General features: G+C 47.6%; 1 protein-coding gene across 1 annotated transcript in view; it reads left to right on the top strand.

Moving 5' to 3' along the window:
* LOC139047299 (uncharacterized) overlaps positions 1–16,183 on the top strand; it is a 1,527,628-nt gene that overhangs the window by 1,291,037 nt on the left and 220,408 nt on the right. The window lies entirely within an intron of this gene.

The following is a 16,183-nucleotide window of genomic DNA, read 5'->3' as shown; positions in this document are numbered from 1 at the left end:
GTATCAACTTTACCCTGCACTTTTGTAAGAATCTGGAAGTCAGAGTGCTGGTGAATACCGACCCTTGATCTGCCTGGAATTTCAGCTGGAAATAGAACTCGCGAGAATACTTTCGAAAATGTGTCTACAACTTCGGTAGAGGCGAGCTCTTTCAGAGGGATTCCCTTCTGGAAACTTTGTAGCCGGGCACAGCATGGTAAACAAGTACCTGTAACCCAATTTTTCTTTGGTAGAGACTCTACCGTGTCTATCACAAGTCGCCTGAAAGGGTCTGTTATTAAGGGCACTACCTTTATTGGAGCTTTCCATGTTTCTCCTGGTTTACCCGAGCGCTGCCAGGCGTCGAATGGTCTTACAAAGTTTTCTACGTCTTTGAAATAGCCAGGCCAGTAGTATTCCATAAGCAATCTTTTCTTCAATTTGTTTATGCCTAGGTGGTCAGACCACCCATTTACGTGACAGAGACTCAAAAGGTCCTCCCTGTACTTAGTAGGTACGTCTAACTGATCTAGAATCCTACCCTTTCGGTCTCTGTAGTACCGATACAACAATCCTCCCCTCTTTTGTATCGTCACGTTCCGCCTAGCAATGCCTGTGTGATGCCTGTGTTTAGCTGTGTGATGCAATTTCGCTAAGCTGTCATCATTCTTTTGATCAGCTGCCAGTGACTCTCTGTCCACCCGTAAGAGCTGATCGAAGTTCTTTGAGGCCGGTGATAGTAACGACCCTGCCTCGTTTGCGAGTGCATCAGCTGGCTCTTCCTGCAGGCGTAAACTGTGACGCCCTAGTGATACGCTCGCATTGAGCTGGTCAGCTGACAGGCTTTCCTCAACCGCTTTTTTTTCGTCCCTCGAGCCTAGCTCGAATTCAGTTACTGAAGCTACCTCTTTTGCTACTTCCGCTGTAGCAGCTTTCGCATTCTCAGCCGAAATCGACGCGATTTCACAAGCTTGGCCTCGCGTCGACGCCTTTACTACGCCCTCTCCCAGTTTAAGCCCCTTGTCCCGCAGTAACTGATCCGACCAATGGGAAAAAGTATAAGGGCACTGCAGCGACAAGAATTTGGAAACTGCATCCTGAGTCACGAGTTCCCCGAGCGGTCCACTGATTTTGACTTTGGCCATGGGCAGACACACTGTGTTATTGTGCAAACTGTTGAATCCATGCTATTTTTCCGTCATCTACCCTCATCTACCGTCACGTAAGACGGGTGGACAATGTCCATCATGGTGGCACTGTCTCGCAGCACCCGGCATGGTTTGCCATTAACTTGCAGGTCGTGAAGACGCGTGGTTAAAAGTTCCATATTGCCGGCTTTTTCGTCCACGTAGAAGAAAACTATGCTAGGCTTCCCGCAGTTTACAGCGATGTGTCTGAGTATGTGGCACTTATAGCAGCGGATCGGTCTAAAAGATTCGAATTTTCTTTTCTGCTCTTTTTGTACGGTTTCTCCGTTTGATTTCTTCTCGCTCTTTTCTGAGGGCTTTTCCTCCAAGTCTACAGCTTCCGGTCGTCAGGTCTGCGAACCCTTATTGAGCGGAAATGGTTTCCGAGGTCCAATCTGGCCGTTCCGATTTCCGTCCTCGGCGTTCAGTTTTCGACGCGTTGGGTACTCTTCAGCTAATTCCGCCGCCCTTTCCACAGTCTTCATATTTCCTCTGTCTAGCACCGACAGCTCCACAGATTGTGGAATGCTTCTGTAAAACTGTTCCACATACATGAAATCAATAATCGTGTCTTTGCTCTCCTACGCTTCTGCGCTTTTCGCCCACTCGACAAGGTTGGCTTTTAAGCTATATGCAAACTCCGGATATTCCTCGCTATCCTTCTTGCTTGTGCTTCTAAACCTGTGCCGAAAAGCTGCGGCTGAAAGGCGGTACTTTGTCGAAAGACTAGCCTTAACTAGCGCATAATCATATGCATCCTGCGCACTGAGTCTGGCCATTACATCTGCAGTCTCACACGGCAACATGGACAACAACTGATGTGGCCATGCACTCGGACAGAAGTTCATCTTGCAGGTCCTCTCAAAATTTTCTTGGAACAAGTTTTAAGATGAATCTGTTCCAACTAGGTCGACTCGCAGTTAAGCCTACGTCGTTTCCGACCTCAAATGGCTTTACCAGCCTGTCCATGTGGTATGATTCTGCCTCACTTGATTGTTCAAGAGCCCCTTCACTTCTTTGAGCCAATTCCAAACGTTTGTTTTCAAGTTCAAGTTGCATTTTTCTTAACTCGCGATCTTTCTCGCGTTCCTCTCTGTCGCGTTCTTCTCTTTCTCTGTACCATTTATCTCTTTTCCTAAAAAGGTCTAACCCAATTTCAATGTACTCGTCACTGGCCTGGTCGCAAATTAACTGCAATAATTACTATTTTAGCAATTCCTTGCTACCTCGAGGCCCAGTTCCTAACCAACCATCAACAATTCGTCTCTCAGCAATGTTCTTAACTCCATGATTGCTTCTTGACTGCCTTGGTCCGGCTCGCTAAACCTACCTAGGAAAGCACAAGCTAGCTAACAGTCAACAATCCAGCTTCCCTACTATTCTAAATATGACAACCACCAAATCAAGCCTAGAGAGTCAAAGCAAGAACAAAGCACTCACCTCAGACACAGCACCACGTTGCAAAATCAGTCTCACCGCTGTCAGCCAGTTGTGATGTTTGGGGTCGGGCATGAAATAGGTGGTAGCTGGCCCATGCCGTCGTACAACTAATTCACGCTGAGGACGTTGCTGAAGGAAAAGACTGCTTCTCATCGAGAACGAGGAATATCGGATTTATTTACAGTATCTACATGAGAACGTTACCCTTCATCAGTCTAACATGACTGAAAGAGGAATGCGCACTGAGCACCCGCCAACGGCTCCTCAAATACACTCTGTGCTCCCTATATCCTTAGGTGAGGGAACACGGCAGTTCACAGCCGACCAATTCGGAGCGTCGAAAGTCATGGTAGCCCACCCGCCTTTTCTTCGCACTCACTTTCTTCGCACTCACTACGCACTCACTTTCTCACAGGTTGCACTGACCCAGCTGAGAATAATGGGTTCTCGCAGACACGGTGCTGCCCCGAGCAGCCGCCTCTTTATATCAGAGTCAAATCCGCAGATAATGGCCACCGCGTCTGTCAATTGACGGCCGACTTCTAAGCTGCGTGAGCCGGCACAGCAAAATAGCTCCCAGGAGCTCCCGTGCTCTAAGCAGACCGGGCTGGGGACGGCGTACACTCTAGGAATACGTGCTCCACCGCCAGTGCCGCCGAGGCGCTCGGGAGTGGCGTATTGTAGTATTCAAAGCGATTCGTCCCATCAGACCTGGTGGCGCCTTTCCGTCCGTCGCTGCCCCGAAGATAGCCAGCCCCCACCGGACAAACGTAAGAGCACCCGACGTGTGTTTTCCTAGGGTAGTTTTTCCGGACGATTGGTGGCCGAGCTGGCTGCGGCGATGGCGTACGGCGGAACTGCGTTTTACATGTGCCTTGGTGCGGGCGCGGAGGGTTACTTTGACGGTGGGCGTCAGCGGCGCACATGGTGCTTGTGCTGGAATGTATTTCTCCGAGGCTGAAAGCACGCTCCCGCATGACGTGGCTAGTCATTGTGCCTGACGCATGTATGTCAACACGTGTGGCTGACGTCGCGCTGGTTCTACTTTAACTGCTGTGGTAATAAAGACGGGGCTTTATCCGCTTGCCGGCGGGCTGGTCTACAGTCGTCTCCGGTCTTTCGCCCATCATCCACTGATAGCGGCGGCCGCCACTACGACATGGGGCCAGAAGTGAGACGATCCTCCCACTTTTATAAGCGACTGGAACAAGAGCATCGAGCATTCGTCAAAAAGGAGGCTGCAATGGCCACTGCATCGCCGCCGGGCCTTCACCAGCCGCCACCCCTAGACTTTGACACTACCTCGGAGTGGCCGGTGTAGATGCTGCACTTCGACGACTATCGCTATGCGTCGGGCCTCAGTGTGCGCCCGGAAGAGGTACAAGTGCGTACGCTGCTTTATACCATGGGTTGACAAGCAAGAGACATCTTCGCCACCATCAATCTTTCTGCAGAAGATTTGAAGAAATTTGAGTTGGCCAAAACAAGTTCGACGATTCCTTCATCAAGGAGAGCAACGTTGTTACGAGAGCGTTTGCTTTCACAAGCGACACCAGATGCCTGGCGAGTCAACTGACCAGTTTATGACTGCTCTACACGTCTTGGCAGACAAACGCGACTTCGCAGAATTCAAGCAGCGCCTCATCAGGGACCGGTTCGTCGTAGGCCTGCTGGCTGTAAAAGTTTCCGAGTCGCTCCAAATGGATCCCAAGCTGTATCTCGCAACAGCCCTGGTGAGGGCCCGCTTAAAAGAGACCGTTCAGCAGCAGCAAGAAGAGCTTCGAAACTGCCTAAAGTCCACGAGTACACACCGTGCAAGCCATGTGAGGACCAAAATGTCGACGCAGTTGGCTACCGCAGGAGACCGCAACGCAGCAAGGAAACCCGGCCGACATCAGCTCGTTCCGAGGGACCGTGCATCTTCTGCGGAGGCAACTCGCACCCAAGGACAGCCCGCCCAGCTAGAGACCAGAGGTGCTTCAACTGCGGCTTAAAGGGACACTTCGGCAAGGTGTGCCTCAAAGGGACTTCTCCAGGCTACCAGCGAAAGGTACAAGTGTCGTCTGTACAAAAGGACACTGGGGAGGTCCTTGTGGGCGCGGTCGAGGCGCCGGTGTCGAAGGTGTGTTACGTTCAAGTATTACTTAACTCCGTGCCTGTTTTCGCAAAGGTTGACTCAGACTCAGAAGTGTCCGTAATTCCAGCATCGTTTCCGGAACTTCCCACGGGTTTGGAAAAGGCCGATAAGGTCTTGACTGGCGCTAGCGGTGACCGCCTCAATGTTTTGGGCAAATTTCAGGCGGATATATTTTGGAGGGAACAAACTTCTCGCCAAACGTGTTATGTGGTTAGTCCTCTGCGCCATGTACTGCTGGGCTTGTCGGTTCTCGAAGCGTTGGGAGTCATCAAGTTCGTTGCATCTGCGGCTCACAAGGAACCCAACTACGAAGCTTTGTGCCCTCAGGTTTTCAACAACTTAGGCACTATGCCCGGGGAGTATACAATGAGCGCACCACGCAGGATTCTTATACCGCTTCAGGAGCCTGTAAAACGAGACCTCGCGAAAATGGAAGGAATGGGTGTCATTCGTAAAGTCGAAGAGCCAAGAGAGGGATGGGCCGGCATTGCGCCTTTACAAAAGCACTCGGGAGATCTAAGGATCCGTGTAGACGTTACGCAATTGAACAAGTTTCTCATAAGAGAAAGACACACGTTGCCTATGGTTGACCAAGTACTTGGCTCTCATGCAGGTGCAAAATGGTTTTCCGAACTGGCCACGAATTCCGGCTTCCATCAGGTGTGACTCAGCAAGACCTCAGAAGAGCTGACCACGTTCATTACACTGTCTGGGCGGTACTGTTTCACTAGGTTGGCGCTCGGGATTACATCAGCTCTAGAGTATTTTCAAAGAATGTCGGAAATCCTCACCGGCCTTCCTGGCGTCGTTAATCTGATGGGCGATATTCTCATATTTGGTGACAGCAAAGCGCAACAGGACTCTATACTATCGGACGTCTTAGCTAAGCTGGCATAGTCTAACGTTACCCTAAACAAAGCAAAGTGTGCGCTCGATGTTCGAAGCATAAGCTTTCTCGGCCACTTACTCAGCCAGGAAGGCGTACAGCAGGATCCGGCCAAACTCAGAGCCACAAAAGAGCTGAAAGCACCCTCTCATATATCGCGAAAACGCACTGGTCTTGGCATGGCCAACCACCTAGGCCGTTTTTTTCCGTACTTGGCGCAAATCACTGCCCCGCTACTGGAGCTTTTGCAGAATGAGACCGACTAGGCTTGGGGCCCTGCTCAGAACACGGTTTCTGAAAGCTTGAAACCTCTTATTTGCTCAGCAAAGTGCATGGCTATGAACGATCTACGCCTTCCCGCCATTCTTTCGGCGGACGCCTCGTCTTATTGTCTCGGTGCCATCCTTTTCCAGAAACAACGCAATGGCGAACGCCGGCCGATAACGTTTGCTTCAAGGTCACTGACCCAAACTGAGCAGTGCTATGTGCAAGTGGAAAAGGAGACACTAGCGTTAACATGGACTGCCGAAAGATTCGACGAATACATACGAGGTATTGAGGTAATGCTTGAAACAGACCACGAACCTCTCGTTTCGTTGCTTGGTAAAATGCCTATTGATGTGTTGCCGCCAAGGGTTCAGCGCTTCAGAATGCGGCTGATGCAGTATCACTTTATTGTTGTGTACGTTCCCGGTAAAAGCTTGATAACAGCGGATGCTCTTTCAAGATCTTCGTAGAAAGCAGATAAACTAGCCGGTGCACTGACCGTCTCGCAAGCGTCATCTTTCGTCAAAACATGTGTGCACGGGCTTCAAATGGGTGGCAGTTTTGTTAACAGAATACGTGATGTCCAAAAGGCTGACGTCGTTTGTCAAGCCTTGCTTAAGTTGTGTCGCCAAGGCTGGCCGAAAAAACCAAAGCTTCCTTGCTACTTAGTTCCGTACTGGTAGGAACGAACACTAATTGCCGAATGCAACGGCATGCAGCTGAAAGGAACCACATTGGTGGTACCTATGTGCCTGAAAAAGGAAGTACTAAAAAAACTACATGATGGACATCAGGGCATATCGATAACTAGAGCTTTGACAAAGGAATCGGTCTGGTGGTGAGGCCTCGGCGAACAACTTGCGCGACAAGTGAAAGAATGTGCTACTTGTGCGCGCTTTGTCACCCAGAACTTGAAGCCGTTGATCTCAACCCCTACGCCAAGTTTCAAGTGGGAACAAGTTGGGGTTGACTTGTGCTTTATTAACAACTATTATTACCTTCTCGTTATCGACTACCTGTCGTGGTATCCGTAAGTAGCCCTACTTCCCTCAACGAAACCTAGTGCCGTGATAGAAAAAATAAACAGCATTTTTTTCACGCAATGGCATACCGGAGATCGTAGTGACAGACAATGGACCCCAATTTTCTTGTACAGCGTTTGATAAGTTTGTACACGATTATGGCTTTGGTCACGTCACTACTAGACCTAGGTACCCTCAGGCTAATGGGGAAATTGAACGTATGGTGCAAACAATTAGGCGCCTGATCCTTAAATCGCAGGACCCGTACCTGGCTCTGCTTGCCTACAGGTGAACCCCAGGCATTCTTGGTCCTAGTCCCGCTGAAATCCTCATTGGCCGGCGTCTTAGAGTACAAAAGGGGCCGCAGCTGCGTGGCCTAGTGCAGCAACTCCTGTTTAATCTTGCGGCCAAAGACAGTGCCAACAAGAAGCCACAAGCACGGTACTACAACAGGCGCCACAGAACCCGGGAATTGAATAAACTAAAAGCTGGCGATTTCGTTTGGGTAACAGATATGAAGGCCAGAGCAACGGTGCTAGCCACAGCCGCTACACCGCGGTCCTTAACAATACGCACCCAGGATGGGAGTACGCTGTAGCATAACCGATGAATGCTCAACCACTTGTCAGAAAAGAGGAAGACAGAAGGCAGCTACGAGTTTACAAATGAAAGTTATTCATCCGAATCGGTTTCTACGAACAGGGAGTTGCCCGCTACCTTAACAGCTTCGTTATCTTTAGCATCAGGGGCTATGACTTGAACTTTAGTACCTTCTCCTTCAGTGACCGTGACCAAGTCTGGTAGCAACAGAACTGCTTGTTGGCCTAGTTGGTGCTTGCTAAAAGACAAGTTTTTTGCCGCAATTGAACACTCCCAAAAGGACACTCACCTTTTGTGAGTGTTCAATTGCGGCAAAATACATGTCTGTTAGCAAGTCTCGTATACTGGTTAAGCGACCAGTTCGGTACGGAATTGAGGAATAAGGTTTTGTCCGCGCTAGATTACCACTGAGGGTTCTTGCTTTTTGTTCATGTGCGGGTGTTCTAAATGCCCTCGCGAAAACCACTGTTTCATTTTGCAAAAGGAGGGAGGTGCCTCAATGTATTTCTCTGCAGCTGAAAGCACGTTCCCGCATGACACGCCGAGTCATTGTGCTTAACGCATGTACGGAACCCCGTGTCGCTGACGTCACGTTGGTTCTACTTAAACTGCTGTGGAACTAAAGACGTGACTTTCTCCGCTTGCCGGCGGGTTGGACTGCAGTCGTCTCCGGTCTTTCAGTGATCACGCACTGATGGCGGTGGCAGCCGCTACGACAGTCCATTGCGGCTGTACGCACGCAGCTCCTCGCGTCCAACGTCGGTGTTTCGTTCTCGTGTGCAACGAACAGACTGGACAGCAGGGTTGTCAAGAAGCAAAATCACCAACGCCTTTATTCTGCATCGTTATTTATAGACGAAGGTGGAAAGGGTTAGTAATAGTGAGGGGCGGGTACATGCACGTGGCAATCGTGCATGTAGATAGCACATGCGCTTTCATGAGATATGATACAGTCGGCAATCGAAGACACATGAGACGGTGATGAATGAAGCCACTTCTGAAGTTCCTCCGACACAACCGCTCTGATCGTCTCAAGCAGGTTGTCGGCGGTGAGTGATTAACCTCCCGCTTAACTTGTCGCGTTCGTGCGGCGGTTGAATTGTTGTTTCCGCATTTGCGGTGTTCTTGGTTGTTGCTTCAGAAATACATTTAGCAACAGTACTGGGCGGGTAGCGTATCAAACCGGCGAAGAGCTCGTTTTACCCCACGCATGAGAAAGCGAATTTTCGTCTTCTCAGGCATATGCGGGTAGGCGTGGCGGAACCAGCGCGTCATCTCCTCGGTGAAGATAGCTATGTTATCGTTGTGTAGTTGAACTCTGGTTTCTAGCATAGCTTCGGCCCTTTCTTCGCGCACGGTGCTCGTAAAAGTCTGCAGGAAGCCACTTCCGAACAGGGCCCATGTTACCAGGGTCGACTCCTGGTTGTCGATCCACGTTCTGTCAGCATCTTCTAAAGGAAAGTAAAAGAAGTGAGGCGTGCAGATAGGACACAAGAGAAGACAAATGAGAACATGAACGCCTCTATAAACTGACGGGAGCACTGAGGCGAAAAGAGAAAGAAGACAGAACTCATCTGCGCAATCTCTGAAATGGTATCACCAGGTGTCGGTCGGGTACATGTGCCAGTCTACATGAGAGATGACTGTTAAGGCACCTAATCTCTTCCTTATGTAAATTAATGGACGGCTCAGTCACGCACGCACTTCTACCATTATAGATATGCCACGCCTATACCATAGGACGCGTAGCTTCTTTCTTGCGCCAGTACAATAAGGCGCATTCATCTACCTCTGGCGTGCAGTTACAATCTTGGCAATGCATAAAAAGAGTAGAAGGCGATGCACCGGTTAACGACCTTGCATTTTCTATTAGCCTCTTGTTGATACACCGCCCCCTTTGCCCTAAGTAGAACTAGCCACAGCTAAAGACAACATTGAAAACCCAACCCACGCGACAGTCATTAAAACTGTTAAAACAGCAAAACAGCTTGCGCAGATGCGTTTTGTGTCTTCTACTTTCGCCTCAGTGCTCCCTTCAGTTGGTAGTCGGCGTTCGTGTTGTCCACTTCTCTTCTGTTGTGTCTTGTCTGCATGCCTAACTTTTTCGCATAATGAATCCTTACCAACTAGCTCAGCTTTCTGTCGAATTAAGGCGAAGTATACATGCCGCAGCTTGTCGTTGGAATCCCAGCTGTTAAAAGTCGCGATTCGTTCATATGCCTTGAGCCAGCTTTCTGGATCTTCAAACAATGATTCATGGAAGGTTGGTGGGTCCCGAGGTTGGTGCAACGGAATGGGGGACGCTGGGACAGCCATTGAGGCTTCTGACTTGCGCTTGATTCCTCTGGTCTTCTCGGGAAGAGGTCTGTATTCCTGTCGCAACCCTTGCGGCCTACGGCTTGCTCGCTGATCCTTGGCGACGTTGGTGTTGTCTTCGGGTTACGGGATTGGATGGCGGCGATGAGGGGGGCGTTCGGTACATGAACGCACTCGCGCCTGCACCAGATGCCACGTGGTAGTGATGGTTGAGGACACAGCAACAAAACTATGAATGACAAAACTAACTTTATTGGGTGAACCTGTGCCCCGAAAAACAGTCAACACTCAAAACTCAATGAAAGCGATGAACACAGTCAGCGATCGTCGAAAATTTTATCTGCCGCTCTAGCGCGTCGGCTTTTATACATAAGCCATGAAAGGTTCCAGAATTGTTGGTGGTTCCCGCCTGTCTTCCAGATAGTTCAGCAATTCGCGTCACACATGCATGAAATCAGATTATACAATATTCGGCGACAAGAGGCAGCAGATAGAACCAGCGATAACGTTCCGGAAACTTCCGATACATGCAAGCACATCCTGCGCTGAGGGATAACATTTGTTAGACGATGAAACGTGGTCGTTCTATAAACAATACGCGTGTCAATATATTTTACTTGACTATGGGTGTGACTTGCTGTTGAATTGACACCACGTAATTACTCGTCTCTTTACTAAAGATCATAATTCCCGATTTCTCTAAACTGGAGGCCTCGATTTGTGGTCGTGTCGCCATTCGTAAGTTTCTGTAAGTCTCTTTTATTCTGCACTAGTAACGCTATGACGCCCGCCTACTTAAGTGCAGACAGCTTCTGTTGCGCAATTTGTCCATTACGCACTTAGTATAAATTAAACATGTTGCTAAGCGTGGGCAGCGCAACCCGGACAAAAGACAAGAGGAAGTACACAATATGAAAGCTCGTAGCATGTACTTCCTCTTGTTTTTTGTCCGGGTTGCACTGCGCACCCTTACGAACATGTTCAATCGCCAACTCGCCCAGCTTGCGATGTTAATTAAATAAATTGAACCCTAGTTCTTTTTTCTTCAGCTGCATTTCTGTGCCCTTAAAATAAAGCTTGAACAACAATGGAGACAGAGGACAGTCTCAGTCCTTGGTCCTCGCTTCAGTCCTTGGTGAATTCCCACAACTTCATAACATTTTGGACCTCCCCATACATATTGTGCTCGATTGACTCTATAACTCTCCCTCAGCAGCTCCCGAAAATCGTCCTCTATGCCTTTGTGCTTAATGATATCCCATAATATTTCTTTGGTATTTTCGTAATAGGTTATTTTAATATCTAGAAACGCTATAAATAATGGTTTATTCTGAGCTATTGGCATCTCTATGGACTGAGTTTTTACAAACATATCCTCTAAGTGTCTGCCTGGCCTAAACGCATTCTGCAGTTCCCCCAGTTTATCAATTTTCTACACCCACTTCGCCGGCTCCAATTTTGCTGCTTGCGTTCCCATTCTATATATCACCGCCGTTACTGTAACTGGTCGGCACGAGCTCGTCTAATCCTTTCTCCATTTGCTCTTCTAGATGAGGTTCATCTCACTTTCACGCCATCCAACCGGAATTAATTGTTTGCTCTATGACATAAGTCAGCAGCGCCTTGCTTTTGGACCAAAGCTTTTCATTAGCTGTATTGGTATTTCATCGACCCGGGTGCCGTATTATTAGGGACATATTCTCCTGCTTTTTTCTAATAAAAGCATTGTATGCTGAATTTTATTCTCTCAGGTTTCTCTGTTGCAGCTAGATCTGTTTGAGTCTGAACTACGCTTTCTATCGTGCTGAAGTTATCAAACTAACGTCTGTGATGCAGTGCAGCGCATCGTCTCCTTCGTAGATGCTACCGTCTTCATCCCTTACAGACGTTTGCGAATTTTTAGCTGGTGCTCCGAGTGGTCCTATATGGTTCCAGAATCTTTTTCAGGCACTTTTGCTTCTTTCGCGAATGTTAGGCACCCAACGTTAACTTGCGCATTTAATTTTCTTTTGCATGAGCTCAATCGCCACCATTTTCATTTTTTGGTACGCGCTCCATCTAAGGGGCAGCTCTTATTCGTGTAATCCCATGTTTTTGGATTCTCGATTGCCCCTAGACGCCTGCTTACGCTCTTCTGCACCTTGTTTTATTTCCTCGCTCCACCACTTATGCGGTTTCCTCTTTCCAATCCAAGTTTTTTTTTTTTGCTGTGTCTGTTTAATTTGCTGCTGCATAACGTTTAACAGCTTCTTATATTCCAAGACTGCTGTAGAAAAAACTTCCATTTCCTTCTCTATATATTTTGCGATCTCAATTGCTTGCTCATCATAAATTTTTAGAAATTTTAATGTTATTGGTTTCTGTTTTGCGTTAGTATCTCACTCAAACTTTAGTGTTAAACGTCTGTGGTAGCTACCCAGGCTATTTTTGCAATGTTCGGCTATTATCTTTTGGCCTAGTTGTTTGTAAACCATTCTTGAGACTAAGGCGTAGTCTATACATGATTCCCTGTTTCCCATTTGCCACCTTACCAATCCATGAAGCCTAATGTCCCTGTTTACTGCTATGAGGTTCTTTTCATCACACGGATCCAGCACTGGAGAACCGTCGTAATCAGCACATTTGTCAAAATCATCCATGTTTGCGCTCGTGTCTCCCACTAATATCATCATCATCATCATCATCATCATCATCATCATCAGCCTGGTTACGCCCACTGCAGGGCAAAGGCCTCTCCCATACTTCTCCAACAACCCCGGTCATGTACTAAGTGTGGCCATGCCGTCCCTGCAAACTTCTTATACCTGTGTCACACGAGCACATTTGGAAGGCCTTCCAGTCGACGGCCTTCGAAACGCCACAACTCTATCGACTCAAAGGAGTTGTCGCGCTGCTACACGGCACTTTTGAAAGGCCGTTGAGCGGTGCAGGCGTTTCTCGCAAAATTGTGTGGTGCTGCGGATCTTTATTTTCGTTTTCATGTCACAAAAAGTTAAACAACATTAAAACCTCTCAAAAGCCCTATAATTTCTTTTGTTTGTTTATACACGAACATTTGTTTATACATCGTCATACATATATGCTTAGTTTTCAAGTTGTTGAGCAGCGAAACTGCGGCAACGCTTGCGCCGCTCGATGCGGCCGCCGTTTTGGTGTGTGTTCGCACATGTCAAGTGGCAAAAATACTTTATTGAATAATTAATAACACTCATATATAGTATTTTTAGAGCATTTTGGTTTGATGTTTTTTTCTAACCGTGAGTACGAGCACACTGTGAACGAGAGGGCATGTACGCGCTGTTTCCGCTTCCGTTGCTCAAAGGCCGTTGAGATTTCGATAGAGTTGTAACGTGCTCCGTTGACTCGATAGACCATTGACTCGACGGCCTTCGAAACGGCCCGTGTGGCAGCTCGAATTTGACCTTTGAGTCAACTGACTATCGGTTGGAAGGCCTTCCAAACGCCCGTGTGACACGGGTATAAATCTCATCCGCCCACCTAACTTTTTGCCACCCCCTGCTACGCTTCCCTTCTCTTGGGATCCAGTCCGTAACCCTTAATGACCATCGGTTATCCTCCCTCCTCATTACATGTCCTGACCATGCCCATTCATTTTTCTTGATTTCAGCTAAGATGTCATCAACTCGCGTTTGTTCCCTCACCAAATCTGCTCTTTTCTTATCCCTTAACGTTACACCTATCATTCTTCTTTCCATAGCTCGTTGCGTTGTCCTCAATTCGAGTAGAACCCTTTTCGTAAGCCTCCAGGTTTCTGCCCCGTAGGTGAGTACTGGTAAGACACAGCTATTATACACTTTTCTCTTGGGGGATAATGGCAACCTGCTGTTCATGATCTGAGAATGCCTGCCAAACGCACCCCAGCCCATTCTTATTCTTCTGATTATTTCTGTCTCATGATCCGGATCCGCAGTCACTACCTGCCCTAAGTAGATGTATTCCCTTACGACTTCCAGTGCCTCGCTGCCTATTGTAAACTGCTGTTCTCTTCCGAGACTGTTAAACATTACTTTAGTTTTCTGCAGATTAATTTTTAGACCCACTCTTCTGCTTTCCCTTTCCAGGTCAGTGAGCATGCATTGCAAGTGGTTCCCTGAGTTACTAAGCAAGGCAATATCATCAGCGAATCGCAAGTTACTAAGGTATTCTCCAATAACCTTTATCCCCAATTCTTCCCAATCCAGGTCTCTGAATACATCCTGTAAACACGCTGGGAATAGCATTGGAGATATCGTATCTCCCTGCCTGACGCCTTTCTTTATTGGGATTTTGTTGCTTTCTTTATGGAGGACTACGGTGGCTGTGGAGCCGCTATAGATATCTTTCAGTATTTTTACATACGGCTCGTATACACCCTGATTCCGTAATGCCTCCATGACTGCTGAGGGTCCCACAGAATCAAACGCTTTCTCGTAATCAATGAAAGCAAGTATATACGGGTTGGTTATATTCCGCACATTTCTCTATCACCTCATTGATAGTGTGAACATGATCTATTGTTGAGTAGCCTTTACAGAATCCTGCCTGGTCCTTTGCTTGACAGAAGTCTAAGGTGTTCCTGATTCTATTTGCGATTACCTTAGTAAATAGTTTGTAGGCAACGGACAGTAAGCTGGTCGGTCTATAATTTTTCAAGTCTTTGGCGTCCCCTTTCTTATGGATTAGGATTATGTTAGCGTTCCTCCAAGATTCCGGTACGCTCGAGGTCATGATGCATTGCGTATACAGAGTTGCCAGTTTCTCTAGAACAATCTGCCCGCCATCCTTCAACAAATCTGCTGTTACCTGATCCTCCCCAGCTGCCTTCCCCCTTTCCATATCTCCCAAGGCTTTCTTTACTTCTTCCGGCGTTACCTTCGGGATTTCGAATCCCTCTAGACTATTTTCTCTTCCATTATCGCCGTGGGTGCCACTGGTACTGTATAAATCTCTATAGAACTCCTCAGCCACTTGAACTATCTCATCCATATTAGTAATGATGTTGCCGGCTTTTTCTCTTAACACATACATCTGATTCTTGCCAATTCCTAGTTTCTTCTTCACTGTTTTTAGGCTTCCTCCGTTCCTGAGAGCATGTTCAATTCTATCCATATTATACTTCCTTATGTCAGCTGTCTTACGCTTGTTGATTAACTTCGAAAGTTCTGCCAGTTCTATTCTATCTGTAGGGTTAGAGGCTTTCATACATTGGCGTTTCTTGATCAGATCTTTCGTCTCCTGCGATAGTTTACTGTTATCCTGCCTAACGGAGTTACCACCGACTTCCATTGCACACACCTTAATGATGCCCACAAGATTGTCGTTCATTGCTTCAACACTAAGGTCCTCTTCCTGAGTTCCTGTTCTGTAGCTTGATCTGGAATTCCTCTGTATTCCCTCTTACCACTAACTCATTGATCGGCTTCTTATGGGCCAGTTTCTTCCGTTCCCCCCTCAGGTCTAGGCTAATTCGAGTTCTTACCATCCTGTGGTCACTGCAGCGCACCTTGCCGAGCACGTCCACATCTTGTATGATGCCAGGGTAGCGCAGAGTATGAAGTCTATTTCATTTCTTGTCTCGCCGTTCGGGCTCCTCCACGTCCACTTTCGGCTGTCCCGCTTGCGGAAGTAGGTATTCATTATCCTCATATTATTCTGTTCCGCAAACTCTACTAATAACTCTCCCCTGCTATTCCTAGTGCCTATTCCATATTCCCCCACTGCCTTGTCTCCAGCCTGCTTCTTGCCTACCTTGGCATTAAAGTCGCCCATTAGTATGGTGTATTTAGTTTTCACTCTACCCATCGCCGATTCCACGTCTTCATAGAAGCTTTCGACTTCCTGGTCATCATGACTGGATGTAGGGGCGTAAGCCTGTACGACCTTCATTTTGTACCTCTTATTAAGTTTCACAAGAAGACCTGCCACCCTCTCGTTAATGCTATAGAAATCCTGTATGTTACCAGCTATACTCTTATTAATCAGGAATCCGACACCTAGTTCTCTTCTCTCCGCTAAGCCCCGGTAGCACAGGACGCGCCCACTTTTTAGCACTGTATATGCTTCTTTTGGCCTCCTAACTTCACTGAGCCCTATTATATCCCGTTTACTGCCCTCTAATTCCTCCAATAGCACTGCTAGACTCGCCTCACTAGGTAACGTTTTAGCTCACTAATATCACTTGGCCCCATTTCTCGAACTCAATAATATCCTGTAATGCAACCAATCAATTCCTTATGTTCATCTCTGCTGTCAATACCTTTCCATGGGTAAGCTGCCAGCCACGTTTTTTTGCCTTGCCTTCTGCGCTAATGCACAAGTTCTCCTTACATGCCTCTTTATTGCTTCTCTA

Source organism: Dermacentor albipictus, chromosome 7 (assembly GCF_038994185.2).
Source record: "Dermacentor albipictus isolate Rhodes 1998 colony chromosome 7, USDA_Dalb.pri_finalv2, whole genome shotgun sequence".
NCBI classification, from domain to species: Eukaryota; Metazoa; Arthropoda; class Arachnida; order Ixodida; family Ixodidae; genus Dermacentor; species Dermacentor albipictus.
The sequence above is the reverse complement of the archived record's forward strand: the minus strand, read 5'-3'. Positions and strand labels throughout refer to the sequence as shown.